At 29.9% G+C, this 19,291-nt stretch overlaps 1 long non-coding RNA gene and 2 pseudogenes across 1 annotated transcript; 1 reads left to right on the plus strand and 2 right to left on the minus strand.

The window, feature by feature from the left end:
- Nucleotides 1-463: 463 nt before the first annotated feature.
- On the minus strand, nt 464-5,837 carry LOC123214842 (annotated as a pseudogene).
- Nucleotides 5,838-10,258: 4,421 nt separating this feature from the next.
- On the plus strand, nt 10,259-11,429 carry LOC123215084. Its single transcript, XR_006501946.1, has 3 exons — nt 10,259-10,621; nt 10,890-10,984; nt 11,077-11,429. It is a non-coding gene; the product is annotated as an uncharacterized LOC123215084 (long non-coding RNA).
- A 1,272-nt stretch (nt 11,430-12,701) lies between these two features.
- LOC123213299 lies at nt 12,702-18,071 on the minus strand (annotated as a pseudogene).
- Between the last annotated feature and the right edge of the window lie 1,220 nt (nt 18,072-19,291).

Below are 19,291 nucleotides of genomic sequence, written 5' to 3' on the forward strand. Positions count from 1 at the left end.
TAAATTTAGCGCTTTTTTCTATTTTTGGATTTTGTGGAGATTTGAAGATAAGAATGAAGACCACATGCTTCTGACTTCCTCTATTTCAAAACTCAAACCGAAACAATTGATTCAATCAGTTCGATCAAGACCTAATGACCAATCTAGTTCAAAAGTTTTAAATTGATTTAAGCTAATCATTGAATCAACTTGTACAAGGTCATGATTCAACAATCCGGTTAAACAAGTACAATAATGTCAATATGACATAATACTAATATTATTGTAAAATTTTGTAATTGATTAGATTCGATTAAATTCTAACTGTCGGAAAGGCATGCACCATGCCATAGGGATGCATTTTTATTTTGTTATATATTATTCCAATTTGTATTTAATATGTTTTAATTAACAAAAAAAAAAAACTATGCGTCCTTAATTTTGGTACACAGATAGATATACACATATGGATGTTATTATGTAATTAGATTATTTTGAATTAAAGATAAAGTAATATCCAATCACATAATAATATGCATAAATATATATCTATTTATACATTCGAAATAGATGCGCGTAATAATACACTTTAATTGAATTAGATAATGAAAGGAAAATTTCAATTTCACATTGGCATCCTCAATTCGTCGAGATGGATTGAGCTTTGGGTCGAATCAACACCAGATCCACTTCGAAAAGATTGCTCACTTTCTCTGATGCAAAGTATATGGGAAGAAAGTTATGAGTACCAGAAGAAACTTAAAAGACGTAACTGAACCTAAAAAGACTGATGTAATGCGGGATCTAGAGAGCCAATTTTCCAACAGTAATTAACTTGCTTCTGTATTGATTTCCTTGAACATTAGTCTTGGAAAGGCAGCGAAACCCTCCTTCGGTATTCAGCAAGAGCCCACAATGGGTGAATATTTCTATACACTGCGTAATGTAACATGCAGTTCTTTTTAAACACTCCTGTAATTTCCTGCAAGCATTACATCATTTATTCAATAATTATTTATTGAAACATTTGAACTTAACATGTGCCCATTTTTTCATTTCCTTTAACTGTACCTGTTGGGGAAAATCACCATCTTCTAGCTGAGAATTAATTATCAACTTAGCTGCACGGTGAATAGGAGTTGGGTCTCTTTCTGCCTGATAATCCAAAGAACAATCACATAAAAACATAAATAGTACAAAATTTATCCTGGTGCTTAAACGTGAAAATATAATTTTTTTAGCGGTTTATTGAAACTAACCTGTCCACCATGAATTAAACCCATTATAGCTCATGCAGTGTGAACTAAATTTGACCTGTTTCCTTTGAGAGGTATGTATTTCTAAATACCCAGGACAACAAATTAGTACATATGTTTAGTACGTTGTAATACAGTAAGAAATCAATTGACACAAATATATACCTTTTCTGGGCAAGAACGATAACTCTCGCCCCAACCACCATCCTCTCTCTGTGATTTAAGAAGAAAATCAACACCTCTACGCACAGTTACAGAATTGTTGTAAGTTTTGCCAGCTATTGCCAGTCCTCCGAGTGCAAACCAAGTACCATATATGAAGCAGACTCCCCAATCTCCATACCTATATATGTATAAATATAGTCAATGAAAAAATATGTATCAAGCATATGTTCTTTAAGAAACTTAATAATAATTAATTTTACCATGAACCATCAGACAATTGAACTTTTCCAAGTAGCCAACTGCTTTTGTGATGAAATTTTCAATCTCTCTCTTTCTGTGTCCTGGATATAATTCTTTAAACAAAACTAAAGCTTGCATAGCTGATGAGGTGCACTCAACATATTCATGCTCAATCACTATGTCCATTAAAAATTCAGTAGGATTCAACAACTGAAGCCAAAATACATCGTAAGTGCCAGTCATTAATATATTTGTCATACAAACTAATTAGAAATATTTAACACAGCAAAGTCATATCAATATGTAGATTCAAAAACTTACTTCCAACCATTCTTGGGCTACAGCTGGCTCCCAGCCGACGACACCTCCATTTTTGCTCTGTAGGGAGTCAAAAAATGGAGCTTTGAATTATTGTTCTGATTTAAAAACATAAAACATATATAACCTTGAAATGTATGCATGAGAAAATTTGTTTGAGAACTTAATGATATATGTGTACCTGTAATGATAATATGATATTAACAGAATCATATAACCTCTCAGGTTCCATTTTCTCCCCAACGATTTCGGGTGGCATCATTGAGAAAAACAGGCAACACTAAACAAAATGAGAGACAATATATATCTACGGTGAGATACAAGAAAATAAATAAATAACTTTTCTTTGTTTGGTCAATAATTTTATGAATAAGTTTATAAATACCTTCAAACCTTCAGCAGTACAATCAGAAAGTTGCCATCCATGATCCCCATCAGAGAAAGTCCAGGATCCCTTAGAAATATGTCGATACATTCTCTTGAAGTCACCAGAAGGATTGTCCTTCACCTTAATTTACAAATAAAATGTAAAATCATTAACTCTAAGGAAAATTCAATGGAACTAATGTTTGGTTTATTAAATGTTAAATTACCTGAGATGCTTTGATAAATTCGTGTCCTCTCTTGAGTACAGGCCCTATTTCATCAGTGAGATTACTAGCAAGCAAAGCTTGAATAGCAAAACCAATATCCCACTCCTGGCTTCCAAAACTCTGCATTTGTAACAATGGAATTAATTCATCAATGCTAAATCAAAACTAGACTTCATTTGTAACAATGGAATTAATTCATCAATGCTAAATCAAAACTAGACTTCATTGAATTCGGTGATATACACTAATTGATTAATTAATTAATTATTTACCTGCATCTTCATTCCATCTTCACCAACCCATAAGAAATCTGGAATCCTAGCTAGATGCTTCTTGAAATAATCTCCATTTGGATCTTCAACCCAACAAGCTAGCATGCATAACACCTGTGTATATATAATTCAATCAAAAGAATTAGATAGATGGATACACAGAATAAAAGAAATGATGCATTTGCATATCTAGTGAATTGCAATTTGACCTTTTCCACACATCCAATGGTAATGTACCGACTATTCTCATCTTCATAATGAATGTGCTTCATTGTTACTTGAAGTGCTCTCTCTCTTATCAACTTGTTGAAAGGCCAATGTGTAAGAAAAGGCTCAGAGAATATATATAGACAGTCCCAAATCAAATCTTGAATCAAAGGGTGGGGATAGTAAAGATCCTCCTGCAATTATAACAATTTTCAATTTTATATATATATTAACTATTAAGAAAGGAACACAAATAGCAAGCATATATATATATGTCTGTGAACAATTATAACCTCACCTTGGCACATAAATGGCGTACTTTCCCCCAATTAACTTGATTGTAAGGTTGAATGTAGAGCTCTTCCCTCAGTTGTAGAATGAGAGAAGTAATTGGGCCAACAAATTTCTTGCCATATAAATATGACATTGGCATGTACACCATGCGACAGTAACACCACATTTTGGCTGCATTTGTGAAGAATCAAACTTATAAACCAATAAATAAACAATTAATATCAAAATCTTAATCCAAAATGATGCAAAACTAACCTGGATGCATTGGAAGAAATGATGGAAGGATCCAAAATTCAGGAGGCATTGGGTTGCTTCCAGACCAATTGAACACACCAAGTATCTACGACAGATAAAAGATAAATTAATGCATATGCATTGATGACATATTAATGAAGTTAATATATAGATAGAGTGATGTGGTTACCGAAAGCCAAGTCTTTCCCCAAGAAGGAATGTGAGTGACACCACCACGATCAAGGATCCATTTTCGAGCTCTAGCACAAGCATTATCTTCGCCGCCATCAGGTCCTTCTCCAAGGATACGCATGCAGATGTAGCTGAAAGCCGTACAAAACATGGTGCTATGGCCTTCAATATGTAATCCCCACCCACCATCTTCATTCTGATGATAATATATGTATCGAAGGATTTCCTTCTTATGCTCTGCTGGAAATACACTGTCAAGATGCCCCGTTATATAGGTGCACATCACCTGCATATGGGCAATTCTTTTTAGATACATGTAATTAATAAAAATTTCAGATACTGTTGTAAACAAACAGTGTACTATCTAATTACCAATGGAGGCAGGAAAAACAAAGGACCAGCATTTTCAGCTGGCCAATGGCCGTCGGAGGCTTGCAAAGCAGAGAAGAAATGGACCCCCCTCCTCAACGAGACTGTGGCTGTTTCATACGTTATTTCTTCTCCATCCTCCACCTTTACAGCTGGGATTGTTTGTTTGAAATTTTTCTCCCGAAGAAACTGAAATTTTTCAGAACGGAAAATTAATTATTCAATAAACAAATACATATTTACGTGGTGATGAGCAAGACGGATTGGACATAAAATACAAAGCTAGAGATTGTATTAACATGATTGGTTAATTGACATTTGAAAATGGAGGTTTGTGAATGTCATCTAAGAAGAATGGACCGAAAATAATGGGGAAACAAAATCAGCGTGAATGAGATAGAGGTTGGCTTGAGTTCGTATGTATTAGCTACATGTAAAGTAACTCATAATTTTTTAAAGTGAAGCTTTAATTCTTCCATCTTTTAGCTTAACAAGTTATTGATCTTTTACCTTCTCTGAAAATGACAAAACAGTCGGAGACCCCAATAACATAACTTTCTATGAACTTTCTGCCACAAACTCGTCTCTTGTTCTTACTATTGCTAATAAATAACGATGTTCTTGATGGCCATTTCCCGGAAATTAACAGTAATGTCACATATGTGGGAAAATGGCAAACAAATTTACAAAGTAATACATGATTGGGTAATATGAGTTTATCTTCTATTTTCAAGATGATAATATTTAAAACCTTATCTTATATAATTTATGAATGGAATATAATTACGTAGTTAATTATATATACAGATACCATATGTAAAAATTTTCTATAAAAAAATGATATGTGAATCATATAGCAACTTCAGGTTAATTAGTATAACCGGGATTACTGGTGTAATTAATTATTTTAGATGGTTAACTTTACCTTCCTTTTTTGTAGTGTTGCTATGATAAATCAATAATAATGGTTACTTATTTTAAACCCACATCTGTGATTAAAACAAAATATATATATATATAGTGCCAAATTAAGACAGTTTCAGCTTCATCCTATGAAAAAAGTAATATCGATGCAAGATGGACTTATCATCTGAAAAGGAGATGAATTGTGTAAAGGAAAAGAGAAATGAAGAGAGACACAAGTGCAAATATAAACAGAATAGAAATAAATGATGGGCACCAATACCTGCATTCGCCAGAGAATATCACCACTGGGCTTGACCTGAAACCGATTTTGTAGAATTTTTGACGAGCAGCTTCAACCTCAGCTCGCTCCTCAGGAGTCCCTGCTTCAGGATCAAACTCCCATGTTTGCCTTCCCACAAAGTTGTTTGTGCTGTAAATGTATGGATCATTGCCACCTTCTGCAATCTTCAGCTTCCACATAATGATATGCTGCTTTTCTTTTGCATGCAATAATATGATTGTGTTAATTTGCAGGTGGTTTAAACAGCATGCAGATATTAAAGTATTCTTTCAGTTACTTCTAAATATAGAAATAGAGAGAGTGAAGAGAAGTAAGTTAATCTGAAGAGAATAGCTAAAAGATATATAAATTTGTATACCTGCAAGATAGATAGAGAGATCTGATGATAGAATTAAGTATGAGCAATGAAAATGTTGGAAAGTGGACGACTAATATAGATTAAGTAAGAGAGCGTTTGATGGGTGAGGAGAAGAGGAAATACAGCATTTATATATATAGTCAAACACACACAACCACCATGCCATTTCCTGATGATTCCAAATTTTCGAATATATATATATTATAATAATATTGTGTATACAATTTTTACACATAATTTTTTACATAAATAATAATACGTTACTATGTAATTAGGTGTTATTTTATTTTTAATTTTTAACTATCTAATTATATAATAATATTTTTTTATTTGTGCATAAAATATTATTCTATATATTATTAAATATATAAACTTACACGAAGAAATTGGTGTGATATAAAATAAATAAATAATTCAATATAATGTCAATAATTCAATCTAACACAGCTTGAATAATAAATTCTGACATATATATATATATATATATATATATATTCAATATAATGTTAAGTCAATTTAATATAGTTGGGTAATAAATTTTGATATATATATAAATTTATTTTTCAATTATATTCAATTGACATTATTTATATATATAGAGAGAGAGAGAGAGGTGTAATTATATATTTAGTAAATTATGAACTTTTTTGTTTATAAATTGTTTTAATGTGTAGACATGTATACTTGAATTTTACTTGAATATTTGGATGTCGATTTTCATTGTTGTCTAACAAGTGATATTAAATTGAATTATTTATATTATTTATATAGTTGAATAATTAATATATATATATATATCTATATATAATGTCAATTTAATATAACTGAATAATAAATTTTGATATATATAAAATGCCAAGCCAGTTTAATACAGTTGAATTTTATAAATTTATTATTCAACTATATTAAATTGACATTTTATATAGATATATATATATATATAATTAATGTAATGTCAATTTAATACAATTGAACAATAATTTTGATATATATAAAACTTCAAACCAATTTAATATAGTTGAATTTTATAAATTTATTATTCAATTATATTAAATTGATATTATATATATATATATATATATATATATATATATATAGAGAGAGAGAGAGAGAGAGAGGTAATTATATAGTGTTGTGGATTTTCATTAGTGTATAGCAAGTGATATTAAATTGAATTAGTGATATTATTTAAATAATTGAATAATATAATATATTTTATGTATATATATATTAAATTGATATTTTATATATATATAATATATTAAATTGACATTATATATATTTATATATATATATATATGATATGTCAATTTAATATAATTGAACAATAAATTTTGATATATATAAAATGTCAAGCCAATTTAATATAGTTGAATTTTATAAATTTATTATTCAACTATATTAAATTGACATTTTATATATATATATATATATAGAGAGAGAGAGAGAGGTAGTTATATATTTAGTAAATTATGAACCTTTTTGTACATAGAATGTTTTAATGTGCACACATGTATACTTGAATTTTACATAAATATTTGGATATCGATTTTCATTGTTGTATAACAGGTGACTTGTTCCCACTCAAGGTATAGTGAAATCACAAATTTTCACCCTCCAACTTTGAAAAACCCAAACACTCACATATGAATCAATTTTTATTAAAATTTTCAATTATAGTTTAAAGTAAAATCATTATTTAATATTAAGTTTTTAAAAAATAAAAGTATATGTCATTTTACCTCTCTTTATTTAAAAAACTAACAATTTTTTTTTTAAATTTAGTTTTAAAAAGTGACATTTTTTCTCTTACCTAGGGTTTCAAATTTTGTTAGCTATTTTCTAGCAAACGACAGTCGATCTCTCTTTCTCCTAGCGATATCTTTCTCTCTAACACTTTCTCTTCAACTGATGACGTCTAGATTCGATGAAATCCAAAAAAAAAGTCCAAATTTTTCGTTCAAACCTTTGTTGTCTAGACAAAATCGATTTGTATAGATTTCTTAAATTACAATATTAGATATTACTGTGATAAAATTGTTTGCCTTAATTTTGGTAAAAGTAAATTTACATAATATAGATTAAGTAAGAGAGCATTTGATGGGTGAGGAGAAGAGGAAATACAGCACTCATATATAGCCATTTCCTGATGATTCCAAGTTTCATAATATATATAAATAAATAATTCAATATAATTTCAACAAGTCAATTTAATAATTCAATAATTTAAAAAAAAAAATTTATATATATACATTTGGCAAATTATAAAATTTTTTGTTCATGTATTGTTTTAATGTGTAAACATTCTAATCATGTTGTATGTATGTTCATATATACTTTATTTTTATGTGAACATTCGGACGTCGATTTTTATTGTTGTATAATTTGTGACTATTTTGTTTTCATAAAACTATGCATATTTATTTTAAGTATATAAATGAATATATATTTAATATATAATATCATACGATTAGATAATTATGAATTAAAAATAAAATAATATTCAATCATATAATAACACACATAAATATATACCTATATAAGATTAAAATTGGAGTTGCTATTAAAGCTTATGCCTTGAGCAATAAAGAATAATTAATTAGAATTAGATGGTTACTTGTAAGAGTATATATGCTTGATTTGAATGTTCACATCTATTTCTAGCAACAACAAGATCGTTATCCATACCTTCAGAACTTACCTTCTTGTCTTCCACCTCACAACCAACTATCACCTCAAGAAGTGAAAAAGAACAGCCAGCTCTCATTCCCCCTGTATGAGAAATGGCAAATGTAATTAATATAGGAAAAAAATCACCATTCACAATAAAACATCACCAAAGTTGCTATGAGCACAGCCAAACATTTACTTATGGAAAATAATCAAACTTACATTCCCTCAAAATGTTGACCGGTAAATATATTCTATCCAAAATCTTCACATCTATATTTTAAGATAACGAAGTTTATAAAACTTCATCCATTTATATAACATAAATGAGCCCAGGAAGAAACTAAGAAAGAAGTAGACTACAAGAGAGAATGCACCTATATTACAATTTTGCCCAAAGTTAACACATGAAGCAGGATCACATGAGCACATGCTACTACTTAAAATCTATGCTTTGATGGATAATTTGACGTACTTTATAATTTTAAAATACTATTTCAAACGTCTTTTATAATGGATTCCAACACAATTGACTCAAGTTCGGATCTATATTTGGTATGAACAAATCAAACTTAAACTAAAGCTTTTATAAGACAACTCAATTCGAGTTTAAAGATACGTTGACTTCATTGCAGAATAACTAAAATATTTTTCTTCTCTAAAATTTTTTCTAACACGACGTGCATCATTCAAACCAATTCAAATTCAAACTCGAATTCATAATTTCAAATTTGATTTGAATTCAAATTTATTCTTTTATAGATTCAGTATGACTCAATTCAATTCAAATTCATTTAATCAAACTCAAATTCATTTAACTGTACATTTCTGGCTTGAGATACCATTGGAGAGGAAGAGGATGAACCGAGAGGTAAAGGCTGCCAGCAATGGCACCAAGAATGTCGCTGAGAATTAAAACTAAACCTTATGGAGGCAAATATTATTTTTTAAAACTTGGTATAATAAAAAATTGTTAGGTTTTAGAGTTTAAAGAGAGAAAAGAGATGAAATTTTAGTTTATTTTTAATATTATAGATAAAATGATGATTTTATCTTTAAAACTAACATACTTAATTGTCTATGGGTGAGTTGATAAATTTTCCAAGTTAAAGAGTAAGAATTTGAAAAAAAGAAATACTTTGGGTGAGAATAAGTCCTTCGGCCAAAAGGAAAAATAAAAGTCAAATAATTGGAAATACTATGATAATTTATTTGTTTGATATCGTGGGAGTCTTTTTAAAGAATTATTCTATTTTATCTTTTTCAATTTTTTTGAAAATATGTTCAATATTTTATTAATTCTTTATTCAACTTTTTTTAAATTTGATTTGGTTCAGTTAATCGATTTTGAAAATTAGACAGACCAATAACTGAACTGACAAATCGATTTTTTTATATTTTTAAATTAGTATATGAATCAGTTTTTCAAATAATCTTTTTTTTATATAATTTTTAATTCAAAAATTAGTCCGATTAAATTATTGAATAATTTTAAATGCTAATCGGAGTGATGCATATACAACAGTCTATGTATTGGTTTTTTAACATTTCATGTCCTATCGATAACCAAATGGGAAATTAATTAAAATAGACAGCCGATTTATCACATAAACCTTTTTCGGCAACAATTCTTAACTTTTACCGTTTTAAGCAAATGATATTTTTCATTCTAAAAGTATCCTTCATCTTATTTCTCTCTGTTTATAGTGGATTTCATAGTAGTTTTCACTGATCAATCTCTTATATTTCAGAGGATACGCATTAACCTTTACAGATTAAAAATAGATTAAATTTTATATAATAATTGATATTTTTATACTTTTATACATTTGCAAAATGATAGATATAATTAACATGGGATTCTGATAGGGATAATTTATTTTTCTTGTTATTGATTTTTTCTTTGGGTTCTGGGCTGATGCTTTTACTCTTTTCATTTTGGAGCATACATCATGGCATTGAGCTGATGCGTTCTATTTAAAATTTTATTTTAACATGCATCTGATGTTGAACTTTTGTTTAACTTGTATTTTAGTTATACATATTTCCTGATGTGCTAATCTCTCTCTCTTGTCTTCCTTTCTTAAACTAGATTTGGGATCTTGACACTCTACAGTCTATTATGACACTAGATGGTCATACTGATGCACCAATGTCTCTTCTATGCTGGGATCAATTTTTGTTATCCTGTTCATTGGACCAGACTATAAAAGTTTGGGGTGTTGCAGGAGGCAACTTGGAAGTAACCTATACACAACTAAAAACATGTATGTGGTTTCGTAATCATTTCTTTTCTACTGTATGATTTTGCTTGTATGTGCATTTGTTTCCACACTTGAACTGTTACGCTTCTTTACTCTAGTTCCTACTTTGTATGTTTGCTGCCAGGTCTATTATATGTGATGCATTATAGTTTTAGGATTTAATAAAAATATACCACCTCCCACTTTCCATCTTTTTCCTTCTCTGTGGCTTTAGTAGCTTTGATGTTTTAGTTCATTAATTGATTGTATTCTTGTAATATGTTTGCTACAGGGTGTGCCTGCGCTTTGTGGGTTGAATGATTCTGGACAACCAGTATTGTTATGCGCTTGTAACGATAATTCTGTTCACCTATATGATTTACCATCGTGAGTATCTTCTTTAATGTATAAGAATAATTTACTAGCTGACATATATGTTTCCTTTTGGCTAACAAATTGCAACCTTTATTTGGCATAAGTTCACTGAGAGGGCGAGGATATTGTCAAAACATGAAGTCAGAGACATTCAGATTAGTCCTGATGGCCTCATTTTCACCGGTGATGGAATCGGAATGTTAAGCGTATGGAAGCTGTTGGCAAAGTCAAGTGGATGAGCCTTCTCATTAAAATTTGTACGAGAAACAAGTTGCAGTATAAATTGCAGAGTTTGGTTGTATATGAAGAGGCATAGAAAGAACCTAACACTGGGTTTTTTATCCCCGGTGATTTTTTCTAATTTTTTTCATGGGGTGTGCTTTTCAATCTGTTCAAATTTTTGTAGAAGAACTGTATAATTTAATACTGGAATAAAATTATTTTGTTAGCCATCTCATTCATTCCATGGAATAGCTTTTGCTTTGTTGACAATACTGTTCACTTCTATTCCATATACCTATGGATGATGATGTCTTCCTTGGACTTGTCATCAAGATTACGCCTTCCCAACGTAGCAAATTTTAAAGGTAGTTTTCTTATCGAGATCTTAATAGTACGATATTAACTTGTTACAGGAAGCAATTCCATGTGATTGTGCACACATTTGCCTCTTTTCTTTGTCCTTGTGAGATTTTTATTTTCTCTTTTCAACAACAGATGTTTATAGGTAAACATTTATGCTGCAAGAACCATGAACCATGTGTGAATTCAATCCAAATTCGAACTAACCATGGAATGCATAATTTCTAACTTGAGTTCGAGTCTGATTTCATTCAAGTTTAAGAAGTTAAAATTCTAAGATTAAGCACGAGGATAAAACTGATACGAAGTTAAAAATTTGGCTTAAAAGGTATAATAAAATAAAAGAATTAAAAATGTACAGACTAAACAAAAGCTATCTAAGCTCTTGTTGCTTATGAAAGATACCAATACAAGAAGATAAATCTAGCTTTCTCTCTGTACATTTTAATTTATTTTTTTCCCAATGTTTCCACAAATCAAATGGAGTATTTGTTATTATCAAGAGTTTAAGACTGCCAAATTACAGTTAATAATAATAATAATATTTAAACCTTAATTGGGAAGCTTATGTACTTTGCCACGCCTGAATAGTTATATTCTCCTATTCAAATCAACTTTGAAACACATTTTACAAAGTTGGTATGCTACATTAACTTCAGGAAATAATGTTTTTCGTCTTCATAAATTTAGCGCTTTTTTCTATTTTTGGATTTTGTGGAGATTTGAAGATAAGAATGAAGACCACATGCTTCTGACTTCCTCTATTTCAAAACTCAAACCGAAACAATTGATTCAATCAGTTCGATCAAGACCTAATGACCAATCTAGTTCAAAAGTTTTAAATTGATTTAAGCTAATCATTGAATCAACTTGTACAAGGTCATGATTCAACAATCCGGTTAAACAAGTACAATAATGTCAATATGACATAATACTAATATTATTGTAAAATTTTGTAATTGATTAGATTCGATTAAATTCTAACTGTCGGAAAGGCATGCACCATGCCATAGGGATGCATTTTTATTTTGTTATATATTATTCCAATTTGTATTTAATATGTTTTAATTAACAAAAAAAAAAAAACTATGCGTCCTTAATTTTGGTACACAGATAGATATACACATATGGATGTTATTATGTAATTAGATTATTTTGAATTAAAGATAAAGTAATATCCAATCACATAATAATATGCATAAATATATATCTATTTATACATTCGAAATAGATGCGCGTAATAATACACTTTAATTGAATTAGATAATGAAAGGAAAATTTCAATTTCACATTGGCATCCTCAATTCGTCGAGATGGATTGAGCTTTGGGTCGAATCAACACCAGATCCACTTCGAAAAGATTGCTCACTTTCTCTGATGCAAAGTATATGGGAAGAAAGTTATGAGTACCAGAAGAAACTTAAAAGACGTAACTGAACCTAAAAAGACTGATGTAATGCGGGATCTAGAGAGCCAATTTTCCAACAGTAATTAACTTGCTTCTGTATTGATTTCCTTGAACATTAGTCTTGGAAAGGCAGCGAAACCCTCCTTCGGTATTCAGCAAGAGCCCACAATGGGTGAATATTTCTATACACTGCGTAATGTAACATGCAGTTCTTTTTAAACACTCCTGTAATTTCCTGCAAGCATTACATCATTTATTCAATAATTATTTATTGAAACATTTGAACTTAACATGTGCCCATTTTTTCATTTCCTTTAACTGTACCTGTTGGGGAAAATCACCATCTTCTAGCTGAGAATTAATTATCAACTTAGCTGCACGGTGAATAGGAGTTGGGTCTCTTTCTGCCTGATAATCCAAAGAACAATCACATAAAAACATAAATAGTACAAAATTTATCCTGGTGCTTAAACGTGAAAATATAATTTTTTTAGCGGTTTATTGAAACTAACCTGTCCACCATGAATTAAACCCATTATAGCCCATGCAGTGTGAACTAAATTTGACCTGTTTCCTTTGAGAGGTATGTATTTCTAAATACCCAGGACAACAAATTAGTACATATGTTTAGTACGTTGTAATACAGTAAGAAATCAATTGACACAAATATATACCTTTTCTGGGCAAGAACGATAACTCTCGCCCCAACCACCATCCTCTCTCTGTGATTTAAGAAGAAAATCAACACCTCTACGCACAGTTACAGAATTGTTGTAAGTTTTGCCAGCTATTGCCAGTCCTCCGAGTGCAAACCAAGTACCATATATGAAGCAGACTCCCCAATCTCCATACCTATATATGTATAAATATAGTCAATGAAAAAATATGTATCAAGCATATGTTCTTTAAGAAACTTAATAATAATTAATTTTACCATGAACCATCAGACAATTGAACTTTTTCCAAGTAGCCAACTGCTTTTGTGATGAAATTTTCAATCTCTCTCTTTCTGTGTCCTGGATATAATTCTTTAAACAAAACTAAAGCTTGCATAGCTGATGAGGTGCACTCAACATATTCATGCTCAATCACTATGTCCATTAAAAATTCAGTAGGATTCAACAACTGAAGCCAAAATACATCGTAAGTGCCAGTCATTAATATATTTGTCATACAAACTAATTAGAAATATTTAACACAGCAAAGTCATATCAATATGTAGATTCAAAAACTTACTTCCAACCATTCTTGGGCTACAGCTGGCTCCCAGCCGACGACACCTCCATTTTTGCTCTGTAGGGAGTCAAAAAATGGAGCTTTGAATTATTGTTCTGATTTAAAAACATAAAACATATATAACCTTGAAATGTATGCATGAGAAAATTTGTTTGAGAACTTAATGATATATGTGTACCTGTAATGATAATATGATATTAACAGAATCATATAACCTCTCAGGTTCCATTTTCTCCCCAACGATTTCGGGTGGCATCATTGAGAAAAACAGGCAACACTAAACAAAATGAGAGACAATATATATCTACGGTGAGATACAAGAAAATAAATAAATAACTTTTCTTTGTTTGGTCAATAATTTTATGAATAAGTTTATAAATACCTTCAAACCTTCAGCAGTACAATCAGAAAGTTGCCATCCATGATCCCCATCAGAGAAAGTCCAGGATCCCTTAGAAATATGTCGATACATTCTCTTGAAGTCACCAGAAGGATTGTCCTTCACCTTAATTTACAAATAAAATGTAAAATCATTAACTCTAAGGAAAATTCAATGGAACTAATGTTTGGTTTATTAAATGTTAAATTACCTGAGATGCTTTGATAAATTCGTGTCCTCTCTTGAGTACAGGCCCTATTTCATCAGTGAGATTACTAGCAAGCAAAGCTTGAATAGCAAAACCAATATCCCACTCCTGGCTTCCAAAACTCTGCATTTGTAACAATGGAATTAATTCATCAATGCTAAATCAAAACTAGACTTCATTTGTAACAATGGAATTAATTCATCAATGCTAAATCAAAACTAGACTTCATTGAATTCGGTGATATACACTAATTGATTAATTAATTAATTATTTACCTGCATCTTCATTCCATCTTCACCAACCCATAAGAAATCTGGAATCCTAGCTAGATGCTTCTTGAAATAATCTCCATTTGGATCTTCAACCCAACAAGCTAGCATGCATAACACCTGTGTATATATAATTCAATCAAAAGAATTAGATAGATGGATACACAGAATAAAAGAAATGATGCATTTGCATATCTAGTGAATTGCAATTTGACCTTTTCCACACATCCAATGGTAATGTACCGACTATTCTCATCTTCATAATGAATGTGCTTCATTGTTACTTGAAGTGCTCTCTCTCTTATCAACTTGTTGAAAGGCCAATGTGTAAGAAAAGGCTCAGAGAATATATATAGACAGTCCCAAATCAAATCTTGAATCAAAGGGTGGGGATAGTAAAGATCCTCCTGCAATTATAACAATTTTCAATTTTATATATATATTAACTATTAAGAAAGGAACACAAATAGCAAGCATATATATATATGTCTGTGAACAATTATAACCTCACCTTGGCACATAAATGGCGTACTTTCCCCCAATTAACTTGATTGTAAGGTTGAATGTAGAGCTCTTCCCTCAGTTGTAGAATGAGAGAAGTAATTGGGCCAACAAATTTCTTGCCATATAAATATGACATTGGCATGTACACCATGCGACAGTAACACCACATTTTGGCTGCATTTGTGAAGAATCAAACTTATAAACCAATAAATAAACAATTAATATCAAAATCTTAATCCAAAATGATGCAAAACTAACCTGGATGCATTGGAAGAAATGATGGAAGGATCCAAAATTCAGGAGGCATTGGGTTGCTTCCAGACCAATTGAACACACCAAGTATCTACGACAGATAAAAGATAAATTAATGCATATGCATTGATGACATATTAATGAAGTTAATATATAGATAGAGTGATGTGGTTACCGAAAGCCAAGTCTTTCCCCAAGAAGGAATGTGAGTGACACCACCACGATCAAGGATCCATTTTCGAGCTCTAGCACAAGCATTATCTTCGCCGCCATCAGGTCCTTCTCCAAGGATACGCATGCAGATGTAGCTGAAAGCCGTACAAAACATGGTGCTATGGCCTTCAATATGTAATCCCCACCCACCATCTTCATTCTGATGATAATATATGTATCGAAGGATTTCCTTCTTATGCTCTGCTGGAAATACACTGTCAAGATGCCCCGTTATATAGGTGCACATCACCTGCATATGGGCAATTCTTTTTAGATACATGTAATTAATAAAAATTTCAGATACTGTTGTAAACAAACAGTGTACTATCTAATTACCAATGGAGGAAGGAAAAACAAAGGACCAGCATTTTCAGCTGGCCAATGGCCGTCGGAGGCTTGCAAAGCAGAGAAGAAATGGACCCCCCTCCTCAACGAGACTGTGGCTGTTTCATACGTTATTTCTTCTCCATCCTCCACCTTTACAGCTGGGATTGTTTGTTTGAAATTTTTCTCCCGAAGAAACTGAAATTTTTCAGAACGGAAAATTAATTATTCAATAAACAAATACATATTTACGTGGTGATGAGCAAGACGGATTGGACATAAAATACAAAGCTAGAGATTGTATTAACATGATTGGTTAATTGACATTTGAAAATGGAGGTTTGTGAATGTCATCTAAGAAGAATGGACCGAAAATAATGGGGAAACAAAATCAGCGTGAATGAGATAGAGGTTGGCTTGAGTTCGTATGTATTAGCTACATGTAAAGTAACTCATAATTTTTTAAAGTGAAGCTTTAATTCTTCCATCTTTTAGCTTAACAAGTTATTGATCTTTTACCTTCTCTGAAAATGACAAAACAGTCGGAGACCCCCAATAACATAACTTTCTATGAACTTTCTGCCACAAACTCGTCTCTTGTTCTTACTATTGCTAATAAATAACGATGTTCTTGATGGCCATTTCCCGGAAATTAACAGTAATGTCACATATGTGGGAAAATGGCAAACAAATTTACAAAGTAATACATGATTGGGTAATATGAGTTTATCTTCTATTTTCAAGATGATAATATTTAAAACCTTATCTTATATAATTTATGAATGGAATATAATTACGTAGTTAATTATATATACAGATACCATATGTAAAAATTTTCTATAAAAAAATGATATGTGAATCATATAGCAACTTCAGGTTAATTAGTATAACCGGGATTACTGGTGTAATTAATTATTTTAGATGGTTAACTTTACCTTCCTTTTTTGTAGTGTTGCTATGATAAATCAATAATAATGGTTACTTATTTTAAACCCACATCTGTGATTAAAACAAAATATATATATATATAGTGCCAAATTAAGACAGTTTCAGCTTCATCCTATGAAAAAAGTAATATCGATGCAAGATGGACTTATCATCTGAAAAGGAGATGAATTGTGTAAAGGAAAAGAGAAATGAAGAGAGACACAAGTGCAAATATAAACAGAATAGAAATAAATGATGGGCACCAATACCTGCATTCGCCAGAGAATATCACCACTGGGCTTGACCTGAAACCGATTTTGTAGAATTTTTGACGAGCAGCTTCAACCTCAGCTCGCTCCTCAGGAGTCCCTGCTTCAGGATCAAACTCCCATGTTTGCCTTCCCACAAAGTTGTTTGTGCTGTAAATGTATGGATCATTGCCACCTTCTGCAATCTTCAGCTTCCACATAATGATATGCTGCTTTTCTTTTGCATGCAATAATATGATTGTGTTAATTTGCAGGTGGTTTAAACAGCATGCAGATATTAAAGTATTCTTTCAGTTACTTCTAAATATAGAAATAGAGAGAGTGAAGAGAAGTAAGTTAATCTGAAGAGAATAGCTAAAAGATATATAAATTTGTATACCTGCAAGATAGATAGAGAGATCTGATGATAGAATTAAGTATGAGCAATGAAAATGTTGGAAAGTGGACGACTAATATAGATTAAGTAAGAGAGCGTTTGATGGGTGAGGAGAAGAGGAAATACAGCATTTATATATATAGTCAAACACACACAACCACCATGCCATTTCCTGATGATTCCAAATTTTCGAATATATATATATTATAATAATATTGTGTATACAATTTTTACACATAATTTTTTACATAAATAATAATATGTTACTATGTAATTAGGTGTTATTTTATTTTTAATTTTTAACTATCTAATTATATAATAATATTTTTTTATTTGTGCATAAAATATTATTCTATATATTATTAAATATATAAACTTACACGAAGAAATTGGTGTGATATAAAATAAATAAATAATTCAATATAATGTCAATAATTCAATCTAACACAGCTTGAATAATAAATTCTGACATATATATATATATATATATATATATATATATATATATATATATATATATATATATATATATATATATATTCAATGTTAAGTCAATTTAATATAGTTGGGTAATAAATTTTGATATATATATAAATTTATTTTTCAATTATATTCAATTGACATTATTTATATATATAGAGAGAGAGAGAGAGGTGTAATTATATATTTAGTAAATTATGAACTTTTTTGTTTATAAATTGTTTTAATGTGTAGACATGTATACTTGAATTTTACTTGAATATTTGGATGTCGATTTTCATTGTTGTCTAACAAGTGATATTAAATTGAATTATTTATATTATTTATATAGTTGAATAATTAATATATATATATATATATCTATATATAATGTCAATTTAATATAACTGAATAATAAATTTTGATATATATAAAATGCCAAGCCAGTTTAATACAGTTGAATTTTATAAATTTATTATTCAACTATATTAAATTGACATTTTATATAGATATATATATATATATATAATTAATGTAATGTCAATTTAATACAATTGAACAATAATTTTGATATATATAAAACTTCAAACCAATTTAATATAGTTGAATTTTATAAATTTATTATTCAATTATATTAAATTGATATTATATATATATATATATATATATATATATATAGAGAGAGAGAGAGAGAGAGAGAGGTAATTATATAGTGTTGTGGATTTTCATTAGTGTATAGCAAGTGATATTAAATTGAATTAGTGATATTATTTAAATAATTGAATAATATAATATATTTTATGTATATATATATTAAATTGATATTTTATATATATATAATATATTAAATTGACATTATATATATTTATATATATATATATATATGATATGTCAATTTAATATAATTGAACAA

This window comes from Mangifera indica, chromosome 4 (genome assembly GCF_011075055.1).
Source record: "Mangifera indica cultivar Alphonso chromosome 4, CATAS_Mindica_2.1, whole genome shotgun sequence".
Taxonomy (NCBI): domain Eukaryota; kingdom Viridiplantae; phylum Streptophyta; class Magnoliopsida; order Sapindales; family Anacardiaceae; genus Mangifera; species Mangifera indica.